This window comes from Lissotriton helveticus, chromosome 10 (assembly GCF_964261635.1).
Source record: "Lissotriton helveticus chromosome 10, aLisHel1.1, whole genome shotgun sequence".
In the NCBI taxonomy this organism is placed as follows: Eukaryota; Metazoa; Chordata; class Amphibia; order Caudata; family Salamandridae; genus Lissotriton; species Lissotriton helveticus.
The window spans coordinates 1,070,867,853-1,070,881,969 of NC_136071.1; the positions used below are offsets into that span (position 1 = coordinate 1,070,867,853).

The 14,117-nt window shown below is 44.2% G+C and overlaps 1 protein-coding gene across 1 annotated transcript in view; it reads right to left on the reverse strand.

Moving 5' to 3' along the window:
- C10H7orf78 (chromosome 10 C7orf78 homolog) overlaps positions 1 to 13,383 on the reverse strand; it is a 126,932-nt gene extending 113,549 nt beyond the window's left edge. The window contains exon 1 of the mRNA XM_078664422.1: positions 13,298 to 13,383. The gene's annotated coding sequence lies outside the window, so the exon portion shown is untranslated. The remainder of the gene's footprint in view (positions 1 to 13,297) is intronic.
- Positions 13,384 to 14,117: the final 734 nt, after the last annotated feature.

Here is a 14,117-nt window from a genome sequence, read left to right on the forward strand (position 1 = left end):
AACGGACGTTTTTGTAGTTTCATTACTTCTTTTGTAGTTTAGTATAGTCTGTCGGCGATGTCTAGCAACTTGACCGGAAGAGCTTGGTATAAGCTGTGTTGATGACACGGCAGTGCATCAAACAGCGAGGCGGATGAATTGGGAAGGCACTCGGCGCACACAGAGGTACGCGAGGAGATTGTTCTGTGGTTAATATAATTAGCGGGATATATCATAAAGGTATTCATGTTACCTTTACGTTTGTTGCAGGCCTCGAGGGTGAAATATACGGACTTCATTTGGGATTTTAGATTTCAATAGAGGTAAGCCATCGGCGGTGATCACATGGATTGAGAACAGTTAGGTTAAGGGTCATGGTACTAATTTGCGTTGTCGTATTTCTTTAGAGTCCGCATCTGACCACGGAATTGGCTGTTTTGATTAAGTGCTAATATTGGTTAAAAAGGTGAGCAGTGTGTCTAAATAACATTGGTGATCGTTTTTTACTCTCCTGTTGTTTGGGTTCAGTGAAGTGACATTTTGGAGTTTTTTTCAGAAACATCTCTCCAAATATTCACGAGGTATGTTCATTCACGCGTTGGTATCTGTTTGGTGGTTGGGTATTTTTTAGCATGAGCTCTTTCACGTTGTCTGTATACACAGATTGTGGTTTAGATTACAAGAGTAGAAATGCATGTAGTGTGGACATGAACAACATTTATGTGAACGATACATTTAAATGTTAAGTATTATGAAGCTTGTAATTATTGTTTGCGATTGGGCATCGTTTTTGATCTTGCATCCTTGTTATTTTTACAGTGACTACTGGAACCCCTGACGAAGGGACCAAGAGGTCCCGAAATGCATTGGGTTGTGGGTCAGATGACTTTAGTAAAAGTGTTTAAAACTCAAAAAGTGAATATGCTGATGTTTATGATTTGAGATGATTAAGAAATAAATGTTATAACATGGTTTAACATTGGTCAAATGTTCTAAATAACACAGAATTGTTCTGAATTTTTTCACCCAAGTTGTGCGCACTGTAGCCCTAATAGCCTATGTGGTGTTAGGCCATATCTCACAGTGTATTAATACTTAGCAGGTGTTAATGCAGTGCTGCACACATATCGTTCAAACAGAGTTTAAAACATAAGGAGAGTGTGCGACAATCATCCACATTCATATATTGATATGTGTCCAAAGTCATGGATAAAAGTGTAATTGTAAATATTTTTGTTTCATATTTACACTAGGACATTACAAATATAGATTTAACAGTCCTGAAGATGGTCTCGCAGATGAATACATAGGAGACCGAAACGTCGACCAACGCCTCTTCCTATCTATTTATCAAATTGAAAATTAGGAAAGGTGTCATCAAGCCTACAGAGCTATATATTTATCTATCACTGATATTCCTGTTGTCCCGTTTATATATTTGTATCTAAACCTTGGTGCCTTTTAATATCGATGATAAACTCAATATTTCTCATATACGCCCGTTAGTTTGTGTTTTCTTGTGTTTTCTTGTATCTGTTTTATGTTGAACATTAATGTGTATTTCTTGTATAACTTGAAGAAAGTTCTATTGTTGATTCATTTCACTGTAGGACCATTGAATTGTCCTTAAAAATTGGTTTTCCTCAATCAATCCAGAGAGATATTTCAAAAAAATCCCCTTGAAGGCACTCCTTACCCCTTCATTTATATTTACCCAAGCCCTCAAGGGTATTCCGGGTTGCTCACTGTTATAAACCTTACTCATTGTGCCACAGGATTAAAGCTGTACCATAATGATGAAAGTCAACAGGACAAAATATGTCTCGGGCTCCTTCTGTTGACATTTAGATGGAGTTCAGCTTAACTACTTGGGCTGGACAGTTTTTATTGCAGAAGGACATAAGATGGCTTGCATATGGCTACTTTATGTTTGCAGTGGTCAAAAATATGATGGACTGGAATGTGATCAATAGTAATTATTAATCTCCGATATTAGTTCATGTAGTCCACTCATCGTTTTTTATTTTTCTCAGTGCTCACAAGTGTGTTTGCTGCTTTTGTGCCTAGTGCTCTGGCAGTTAATTAGGTTTTTGTGGTTCATATCCCTGATGTGGTGGCAGATGTTGTGACTGCTGTGATTCTGCTGTTGTTTCAACTTTGATTAAAATTGTGGTCAAAGCCGTTGTCCCTGGATTTCTGTCTACTGTTGTTGACCCTTCCATGGGTACCACTTTAGTCACTAATGGGCTTCTGCTGTGCTATTTGCTGCAGCTGTAGTTGCTGCTGTTGGGATACATAGGGGCCGATTCCGATTCGATAAAATCCAGTATGAATCGCCGTATGGAGCGTTATTCCCGTACGGATCGTATCCCGAACCGTCCCCGTACGTACGATGTAGTACGATGTGCACTCAATGCAGTTCTCCGTACGAATCATACAAAAGACCGTACGATTCAACAATCCGTACGGATCGCACTCGGAACACGTAGTACGCGATGTTCGTGCAAATCGCAGCAGCTATTTACGACTCAGCAAGTATGATTCGTGTGGACACCAGTCCGTACGACTCATTTTATTTTACGGGAGCTGAAAATGTCCAGATAAGCTGATTTCGCCTCGTAATGCGCACGGAACGACTCCCCCGGTTACAGTGTGCACACCCCATGATTGCAGGGGTAAGGTGCATCGGGGTACGGTGCGTACACCCCTGGATTTCAGGGGTACGTGCGTATGTCCCCATGCTTTTCCCCCATAAATGTCAGTGTACGGTGCCTAGGGGTACAGTCCGTACCCCCCCAAGGACATAGGTGTATGGTGCGTACACCCCGTGCGTACACCCCGTGAATTCAGGGGTATGGCGAGTATGTTATTGTGTGGCTCTCTGTACGAATTGCCTATACGCGGCGTTTACCATACAAATCACGTACACAGTCCCCGGTCCGGATCGCACTTGGCCGGTCGTACGGCATTTTTACGAATCGTACGGTTCACTGTACGGGTATATGTCATACGGATTTTCCCTTGTTTTTCATACGGTTCGCAATGATTCGTACGTATTTTTGACCTACGGATTGTACAACGCGATTCGGACGGATTACTACGATTCGTACGGAAACGGTTACGAATGCGAATCGTCGTATGGATTAGTTTGCCGAATCGGAATCCACCCCATAGTATTGTTTCTGATATCCCTTGTGTGGAAGCCGACGTGACCACTGTTGTGGTTCCTGCTATTTTGGCAGCTGTTGTTGCTGCAGTATTCCCTGAGTTGCTGGCAGTACTTGTTTCTGCTGTGGCACATTTTTTTATTTCAGTTGTTGTACCTGCTATGCTAAAGCTGTTGAATTTGCAGTGGCTCCTGCAGGTATAATATCTGTGGTCAGTACTGTGGTACCCCTTTTGTGTCTGGGGCTATTGTTTATCTATTTATGTATTTATATGCTGTGTTTAAATGCACTGCTACCTAATGAAGGTCATCCTTGAGCTGCACAGGGATTTAAACAAATTACTGGTCTGTAGCTGGGAAAGTTAAAAAAGCCAAAAGCTAGGTTTTAACCTTTTTCTGAAAGTAATAAGGGACTGGGCAGATTTTAATCAAGGAGAAGGGAGTTGCGCTATTTTGCTCCTAAATGGGAGAAAGGCCATTCTCTCATTCGAAACCACCAGGTTAGCACATGTAGACGAGACTTCAGAATATGTTTTTCTTGATAAAAATAGAACTTGTATCTCAAATAAAAAGATTGTTCATAGCCTGATAGGTCAAACACAAATCTTTGAATGATGCAGGTTTCCGAACTGGAACACAGTGTAGGTATCTTAGACAGAGTCATAGATTGATTGAAAGAGAGTTTGAGTATCATACATGTACAGCATTGTGAACAATCTGAAGAGGCTTGGTATGAAAATCAGGCAATCCTAAATAGATGAAGGTATCAAAATCAATTTGAAAAATGACTAGAGACTGGATAACTGTTGCACCTGACATCTTTGGCATGGTTTTCCCCCAACTTTTTGCCTTCCAGCCTCCTGTATTTGCTGACTCCATTTTTGCTAGGTTTAGGACTCTGCACACTATACCACTGCTAACCAGTGCTAAAGTGTTTGTGTCGTGAGTAGGGTTTCAACCCCTCAACCAGTAACCCAATTTCTTACACAAACCATTTTTGAAGCTGAGTTTGGAAAGGTAAAGCTAAATTTCCTAAGTGTCTGGAGCATAGACCAAATGTGTATGATCAAAAACAATCCTAAGGTTCCTTGCCTGAGTAGAGGATAGCGGTGTAGAGACAAGTCCCGCGGGCCACCAAGCATCAGATGAGATAGATGCTTGGCCACTAAAACAATCCTCCCCACTCAACTGTAGGTAGTTAGGGGCTCATTAGGATGGCGGACGGACTTGCGTCCGTCCGTCACCCTAGAGTAGGAGGGACCGTCCGCATGGGCTGCGGCGGTCCCTCAGTGCAAATTAGGATGTGACCGCCACCCTGGTGGTCACATCCTGGATATTTAACATTGCGGCGGGTGCAGCTTCAAGCTGCACCCGCCGCAATGTTAAAAAAGCATACATTGCATAAGTATGCAGCAAGCAGCAGGCACCGCGCGGTGCCTGCCGCTTGCTGCATACATATGCAGGGGGGTACCATAGGTACCCCCCATGTTCCCCCCCCCTTCACCCAGGGGGCCCGCTACGGGCCCCCGCAGTGAAGCACCGTATGGTTTTACACGGCGGAATACCCGCCGTGTAAAAGCATTTCTTTCTGTGCATCCTAATATGGTGGACGGTGTCTGAGAGACACCGTCACCATATTACAGCTTTTCCGCCGCGGTTGTAAGCCAACCGCGGCGGAAAAGCTGCGGACGGAAACCAGGACCCACCAGCCATCCTAATGTGGCGGTGGGTCTTTGGTCGGTCCACTGCGGTTTTTCCGCATCCTCCGGGCCGGCGGTGGATTCCGCCGGCCCAGAGGATGCGGAAAAACCGCATTCCTAATGAGCCCCTTAGTGTGCATCCACCCAGCAACTGTCGACATAATGAACAAAAACACTACAGGGTAGAGGAAACACTGTCAGACAGTGACACCACAATTTGAGTATCAAAGTAAAGTCATTTGATCCAACTCAAATGATTTAATGAGTTAGGCTACAGGAAAGACATAAAAGATTGAACAGAGAAGGGCTCATCGGGGAGCCCTGAGAGTCTCTATATTTTATTAACTTGACTGAGTCTGGCTAGTGATGAAGGTCTGGACCGTAGATGCCAATTTCACACAGGATAAGGATACAATGACTGTGAGAAAATAGTTTATTGGTAGTGAAGCACTGAGATTCACCGCAAGTACTAAAGATACTATCTGGTCCAGTAAAAGGTTTCAGTAATTTAAACCTAAAGGTGAGCTAGCCAACAAATTAACAGGGTGAGCCAGGCTCGCCAGAGGACTGTTTTGGTTCTTAAAGCATGAGCCAAGCCCTGGAAATATTTGCCACGTAACCATGTAAATCATACAACTAACATCATGTGAAATATGATAAAGTTTCCTTGAAATTAAAAAAGTATATTTGTTTAATATGTGGAAGTTTTGATTTTGTGGTTGCACTTAGTAAAAATCAGCCTCTAAATGGGTATCTATTTGTCTATCCTTCTTACCCTAAAAGTAAATACTTATTTGTTTACCACTGTGTATGAGGGTAGATAGATGGTGATGGCAGAAGCAACATTAAAGTTTGGCTAGATATAGGCTTGTGGTTCCAGAGGGACCTCGAGCTGAGCCAGAACCAAGCTTCAGACTCAAGCCTGGCTCAAGCTTTCAATGGCTTGCCTACCTCTATTTACAACTGATCGAAACCCTTGGCAGCTATGGCACAGGGCAGACAGGTAACATAGAGAAAATGTGCAAAGCATTTAGTAACACTAAAATAGTTATGAAGTCAATAACACAACACAATAAAAATCTGACTCCAGGGGGTAAAGTGACAGTTGGCACAAAATCCCTGAAACTATTTATTAATGCTCTACCAGCCAGCGCCCATAAATCATAGTAATGCTACTCCAGAGGCCTTTTTGACCATGAGACAATCCTGCATAGAGAAGCATAAGGTGGCATCATCCCGACTGGGTGGCCTCCTGTGGCCTCGGCGGCCCTAGGAGAAAGGGCACAGTGGCTAAAAGTTGACCACAAGGGTGAGGTTAAAAAATAAAATGCCAATTTCCCAGAAATGTATTGGAGCATTATCAAGCTGGAAGATGATTAACCTGCCTGAAGGGGCGCAGGAATGGAGCACTGCTTTGGTGGGGCCATAGGGGCAGTCCCAAAGTCTGGGTGAGTCACCCCTAAGGTGCCAGCTTCCTGAAGCACCTGGGACATAGTGTTTTGTAGTGTGCTCAACAGAAGTGGCAGTGTTTATCTGGCAGTCCATTTTGAGCTCTGAGTCCAGGGTGATTCCCAGGTTGCGTGCATGGTTTGTGGGGGTGGGATCTTTTGATATGACAACTTCAGGGGAGAGGACACATTGCTGCAACAAATAGAACTGAAGTCTAGGTGGTGAAAGCCCACCTTTCGCAGAAGGGCCCTTCCCTTATTGTGATGTTGCAAGAAAGATAAAGAATTGCAACAGCCTGCCTTGATGGTGCTTTTCTCTCCTCACTGATGGCTGCTCTTGGTCTTTCTTTAATTGCTGTGGACCATGAAATGTTAGGGTTCTTCTTAGACTCCGCCATTGAGACCATGATGAAGCCCCCTGGTACCAGACCACTCATGCCGCCCCTTCAGAAGGGGTCTGGTGAAGAGGTCCCATAACCTATTGCAACTCCCACTTTTTAAAGACGGGGCATAGCAGTATGTCCCATGCTCCTATTTGGGTGAAAGACAAGACACCCACTAAGCAAGGCACAGTTGATACATTTGACAAGCCCTTCGCAAGGAAGCGCCCCGAGACAGATCAAGATGCAAGCTTAGTGAGCACTGTAAACACCACAGAAGGCACTGGATCCAGTGCCAAGGCAATGCTGCATGCAATCTATTCTGCTAGAAAAGCTCTTGAAACAAAGGTTAGAGAAATAGAAGCCGATATTGCACTTCTTTGACAGGTCCTTCACAACACATATGGCAATGTCACCAGATCAGAAGGCTGCATATTGACTCTGGAGGACACTGTGACTACACTCAAGAAGACAGTCTGGATGCTGCAAAGCCTCAACAAATGAGATGGCAGCTAGGATTTAAGATGCGGAAGGCCACTCTCGCCGTTACAATGCAGTTTTCCCAGTGACATGACTTCATCTGACACAGACGGATGAGGGAGTTTCCCCTTCAGGCTCAGAGTGGAAGGCAAGGGATTCCAGCGCCCTGCAGGAATGACAAGAGGCATGATACTTATAAAGCAGGGCTGTTTCATAGTTAATTTTTTTTTATGGGGAATTCTTATAAATGCTTCTGGGTGAGTAGTGTTTATGGTGTGGTTGGGGGAGGTAGGTGCTCACATTTTGTAGGTTATTATGGCACACAACGGCAATACAATTAAGATACTTCCATACTACATTCACCACAAGCAGTGTAGCATTATGCATGTACCTCTTAGAACTGGACCTTTTTGCAGGTTTATCCCCAAAAATGTTTAGCTTTTACCTCCTATTTTTCTGACCCTGTTTTTGTTAGCTAAAAGATTCTGGGCATTTTACTACTGCTGATCAGTGCTAAAGTGCATCTGATCTCTGCATAAATTGTGATATGATTGGTAATCCATGATTGACCTATTTGAATTTCTGGTAAATCACTAGCAGAGTGCACGTTGTGTGCCAGGGCCTGTAAATAAATTGCTACTGGTGGGCTAGCAGCATTGGTTGTGCCACCCACATGAGTAGACCTGTAAGTGTGCCCCTGATCTACTACTGTAGTATCTACATGTGCAGTTGTTACTGCCATGTTGACCTGGTAAGTGCACCTACTTGATAGGCCCTAAACTTCCCTTTCCTTACATATAAGGCACCCCTAAGATAGGCCCATGATACCCCCAAGGACAGGGTGCGGTGTATGTGAAGGGTAGGACATGTACTGGTGTGTGTGAAATGCCCTGATAGTGAAATAGTGTGTATTTCTTTGTTCACTATTGAACGGCTCTCTGTCCCATAGGCTAACATGGGAGATGCTTTGTAACATCTTACATGTGTATCTTTCCATAGGGACAAGATAGAGAAAAGGAGCTTAGGCTCTCTGAACTCAGAATTTATTAACGCACTTTTTTGCAAAGGTGGTTTTAAATTCTGTGTTTGAAAATGCCACTTTTAGAAAGTGGGCATTTTCTTACTTTACCATCCTGTGTGCCTCTGACTGTTTGCATATTTACCATCTTATTTTGGAGTGACAGGAGCTAGGGATGTGCATTCACTCTAGACAGTCACTGGGTGAGGTGTGTCCTGCCTTGCCTGGGTAACTCATAGCTGGGCTGAATAGACCTGGTCTCCATTAAGAGTGGTGGGAGGAGTTTTGCTTGCAACTGAATAGGCTGTGTCTCCTTTTCACAATGCCTTCTCCGCCTCATGCTGCATCAGGGAGGACAGGACTCATTGGACTGGGTTCAGAGACTCTTGCCACAAAGAGAACAATGACAAAATAGGGTATCCATATTGGACCTAAAACCCCAGGTCTTTAGATTACTTCCAGGAACAAAAGGACCCTGCCAAAAAGAAGAGCAGAAGGACTGTGTGACTGAGGAGCGCTGCCTTTTCTGTGTGAAGGGAGGGTTGGCCTGCAATTGCTGCTTCTGTCTGTGGTGGAGAAAAAAGACTGACTCTTTTTGTCCAGTTGTGATATCCGGCTTGGGAAGAATCTCCAAGGGCTTGTGTGTGCTGGCCTCTTGTTGGAAGTCTCAGGGATTCAAAAGACTTCTGGAAAGATACTTGCTGGATTAAAAAATAACCTGCCTGGAGCAGGAGAAGGACTGGACTGTTCTTCACCTTTTTAAAAGGAAGTCTGCAAGAGCACTTTATTATTATCTTTCTTGCAAAGTGTGCATGGAGCGTGTTGCTGTTTACTCCAAGCTGAGGAAGTGTGGAGACAAAACCAACCACCAAGTGGTGGGTGAGCGATTCATTTTCTCTATTGTTGTGCCATAAAGCGCAGGGTGAAGCCCATCTTTTCCCCCATTGTTGTGTAAAGACTTTCACTTTTATGGTGCCAAAGAGAGTGCATGATGAGCGCTACGTGTATCGGAGGGATCAGCATGTTGCTGATCCCCTACTAGTGCGGGTGAGAAAAGCTGCCCGGATCCCAGGTTGGGAGCACCTGGTGATCACTGACCTTTGGTCCCGGAAACCATGGCAGATCCTCAAGGGATTCCCCACTCGCTTGCACTACCTCCACCAGTAGGAGCACCTGAGGACAGGAAGAAGTGCCAGCCGGCCTGTTAAAACCCCCCCTTCAGTGGGACCCCATCTCCAGACAAGCATCGACCCCGCCAGGCAGGTTGCTCTAGCAACCGAAAACCAGCCTGGGCTGATGAGTCGTGCAGAGAAGAGAGGAGCAGCGTCTTCCGCCTCCAAAACAGCTGGGAAATCTCCTGAGTGCCCCTTGACCGCTGAGTGGCTGTGCAAGGAGCTGAGTTTGTGCAGCTCCATTTGCCTGGTGTAGCGCCTGCCTTTCAGACCGAGTGATTCTGGCCATATGCGGGGAACTCTGAGAATTCACCCCACCGAGGGAGGTTATGAACCCCTTCCCCCGTCCTCACACATACCTTGGGGGACTTTCTTTAGCATTATCGAATCCCCTTCGCCGGCAGTTGCACTTCCCTAAGTTTACGTATGTGTGAGACCGAGTGAGGTCTCCCGCCCTCCCTGCAGTGTGTGCGTCCTCCCCCTACCCTCGCAACACACCAAGAGGGGGTGCCAAGTGACTGCATTTCTTTATGCCTGTCTGGTCCCGAGGGGCCATGATGAGAACACGCCAGAGTGCTTCATAAGCACCAGGAGAAATCGCCTTAATCCGCCTGATGATGAGGTGGAAGTAATAAGTATATGGTGCTGCATGTAAAGCAAAATGTGGTAAATTATTGATTCTGTACCTAACCTAGCTAGTCTGCTGCACTTCACGCCCTAATGTGGTTATGCGTGTTGTTTTTGCCCTGCATGGGCAGAATAACAAGTACTGTTATTTTTAGAAACTGCATTAGATGTACAATGAGGGTGTAAGGTGGTGTTATGCCTAATGTTTTCATGATGTTTTATAACCGGTGCAACTTATAAATACCTACCTAGTGCCCGAACTGTTATGTGTATGATGATGGCCTTATGGCAAAGTGATTATGATACATGTGATATTATGAGTATTGCCTAGTTGACAAGGTGATTTGTGGTTCATGTAACCGTGGTCTATGTGTTTCTATATAATACAAGTATTATTTGTCAATCAGGGGAATTTTGAGCATGCTACTTACCAGTGAGGGTCTCAAGGTGCTGAGGGGGGATGAGGGGGGTCTGCAGGTCTGTTTATCTAAAAGAGTCAGGTCTTGAGAGTCTTCCTGAAGGTGTTCAGGGAGGGGGCACGACTGTTGTCTGCTGGTAGCTTGTTCCAGGTCTTGGCAGCAATGTGAGAGAAGGATCTTCCACCTGGTCTGGCTCTGTGGATGCGCGGGGTTTCAGCCAGTGCGAGGTTATAGATCGGATGTTTCTTTTTGGTATGTGGAAGTTGATTCTCGGATGAGGGAGAGGATGAGCTGGGTGTCTTCGGCATAGGATACAATGTTGAGGCCGTGTTGGAGGATGATGGCTGCGAGGGGGGCCATGTAGTTGTTGAAGAAGGTCGGGCCCAGGGATGACCCCCGTGTTACTCCGCAGGTGATTTCCGTGGGATCGCAGAGGAAGGGTGGTAATCTAATTCTCTGGCTTCTTCCAGTGAGGAATGATCAGATTCAGTCCAGGACTGTTCCTCCTTTGGCGGCGTCATGTAGTCTGGCGACTAGTGTGCGGTGGGAGACGGTATTGCTAGCCTTTTGTCAAGTCTCTTTGAAAGTGGTGTGCCTTGCATGTCAATGGTGTGTGTGTGTGTTGCACAAACGCTTTACACATTGTCTCTGGGATAAGCCTGACTGCTTTGCCAAGCTACCAAGGGGGTGAGCAGGGGTTATCTTGTGTGTGTAACTTCCTTACCCTGACTAGAGTGGTGGGTTCTGCCTGGCTTAGATGCACACCCTAACCACCCAGAAACCCCATTTCTAATAGTACGTTTTTGCAAATGTATATTTTTGAAAAAATAGAAGAACTCTGAGAGTAGGGCAAAAGTACAATAGATGCACGATTGGACTAGTTTCTGCATTATGCCTTATTATCAAAGTTCCTAGTGCAAGTTATATGACTCCCGGGGAACATCGTTTACGACGCGGTTTTTACACCGCAGTGCCTTTACCCCGCAGCTATTACAACGCAAGTCGTTACTACGACTTGCGCTGGATGGCGCTGTGGGATAAGGAATCTTGCAATTTTATATTCCAACACCTTCCCTACTGTTACGGGGACTGGTGTTGGAATATAAAATTATAAGATTCCGAAATCCACGCCCTCCAACGCAAGTCGTTGTAACGACTTGCGTTGTAAGACTTGCGTGGTAAAGGCATGCGTTGTTACAACATGCGTTGTAACAACGTACATCCATGACTCCCATTTACTTCCTAGTTTTAAAAACAAATTTCAAGAAGAACTTTCTCAGACTGTCTAGTAAAATCCCATTGATAAAAGATTTTTATTTATGGGGTGACAGTATGCAGAAAACTTTCTATGAGAATGATTGAGAATACTTGGTTCATCATACACATACACCTCCTAAATGGCCTTTGTGTATGTACCAAACTCAAATTGTGATTCAGTAACATGCTATTGACCCTCTGTTTGGGGTTACAACTACATACCAAATCGCTATTTGGAAGGAGCGTATTTAGGGTGCCCCTCCCAAATAGGGTTTCAGAAAGGAATGTATTAATGCTTTGCGACTGAAATCCAGTTGCAAAACATTCATATTTTACTGACTACTGAAACAGTAGCGGTAAACTATTTGCATGAGACATATTTTCCTTAGTGAATGTTACTACATTTATGGTGGACTGCTGACCTCATCAGGCCACCAATTCTGTGATGGCAGCAAATTCTAGTGTGTCACAATTTGTGAGCTATCTCATTAATATTCATGAGGTAAGTTAGTAGACCTACTAGTACATAGTACATTAGTACATGGGTAGGAAAATACCACATTAATTGCAATAATACTAGTCACAAATGGCAACCAGTATCTTGCACCCAGTGTTTAAACATGTTGTCCCAAATGAGGAACATTAACCCTGATCTGTCTCTCTGGCTTTCTCATACACACACACACACACACACAATATGGTACCCCTTTTCTGACTCACAAAGACACATGCATGCATGTTTGTGCACACAATTACAAATATACAAGCGTGCAGGCACACGCACACAGACACACACACTGTACAGGCTCATCATTCTGACTCACAAAATGCATGCTCGTGCACACACCCAATGATGCATGTGCGCACGCAAAATTACACACACTTATGTGCATACAAAACACACACACACTTATGAAGTCTCATCTCCTAACAGTATCCACGTAGAAGCAATACACGTCTGGAAGCATTCACTGATGAAGAATCTTTTCTTCAACAGTTCCAGACAGAATAAATAATAAACAATACATCAGTGATGCCTGAAACACCATTTTGACAACCAAGGAGAGATATCCTCTGGAAATTATCCACACAGATATAAAACACCGGAAGAGCTGGAGAGGATATGAAAGCGGCACGGTAAAAGTGAGGTGAAGCTCAGCCAAAGAGAAAACTGTCAAAACTCAGTAGGGGCCTTTTATGAAACTAGAATTACGTTGTTTTTTTTACAGCGCAGTCATCTGAAATGGCAGCAAACTCGAGATGCATGCCAATGTATTGACTGTTATATACGTAGGTGCTTGTACGAATAACTAAATGGAAAAAAAGAACTTATTAAAAAAAATGTAAGCGCGCATTTAAACTTCGCGCGGGTAGTTCGTTCGTGAATGCATTAAAACAATATACATATTTTGCTTTTCACGGGAAAATAAACAGATCATGGTCTGACCAATACACTACCAGTGCTTGTTTATTTTAATTTCCTTATCGGATCTGTTCAATCTCACAGATCATTCTACCGCCAAAATGTACGTTTCGAAGACATTAAACGAGTAACCCCATGAAATTCTTTGTGGAATCTCACTTTAATTCATTTGCAACCAAAAGATGATTTTCCAAAAGTGTGAATGTAATCTGCAAGTATGTGTCTTACCTGTTTGCAGGTATGCCGTAGTTTTGCTCTTAAGTCCCGAAAACACTGTAAACCGGTCTCACGGCGGACCTGCTGAAAACTTTTCTTTTCCCGGAGTGCGATTGCAAAAGCCGCTTTAGCTCGTCTACACTGAGTTGCTAAGAAACAAACTATTGTGCCTCGAGGTACCAAAGGCTGGGGGAAGAGGTCTGAGGGACCTTGGGAGGGGGTTATATCCATTCAAAAACATGAACTGAGTTGATGTTAGCTTTGAAGTGAAGGATGGCAACCTAGCAACGGACCCACACATACCCTTTCATTGTTTGAACTGTATGACAACAAGAGAAGCTTGGCAATAGAAGAAGCATGGGGAACAAGAATAACAACACGGAATGAAAACACCGTCAATCAACAGCAGCAGTCTCAGCAAAGGACCTGACTCAGAGTGGCTGCACAGCACTGCCCGGTAATACCGAGCACATGTCTGAGACAGCCATTTGCAAAGGCAATATGTTTGCGCTAATGAAACACTGCAAGATGTAGTACATCACTGTACAGGGATTTCTCTGAGTCACCTGTATTTTCATTTTCTCATGCAAGTGTACAGACTCTCGAATTGAGTATAAACACATATATCGCCCTCATGTTTATTTTTGTGGCTTTCCTAAAAAAACATGTAATAACCACTAAAATGTAAATTAAGTCTTTGCACTTACTTCGGTGAGGCATGACCAGGGTCACTGGAATTATGTGATTGTGCAACCATGGGGATTTTCGCATCATATAGAGGTGCAGAATTTGCCACTTAATCCATCATCTGCAGCATAAGCTGTAGATTTTA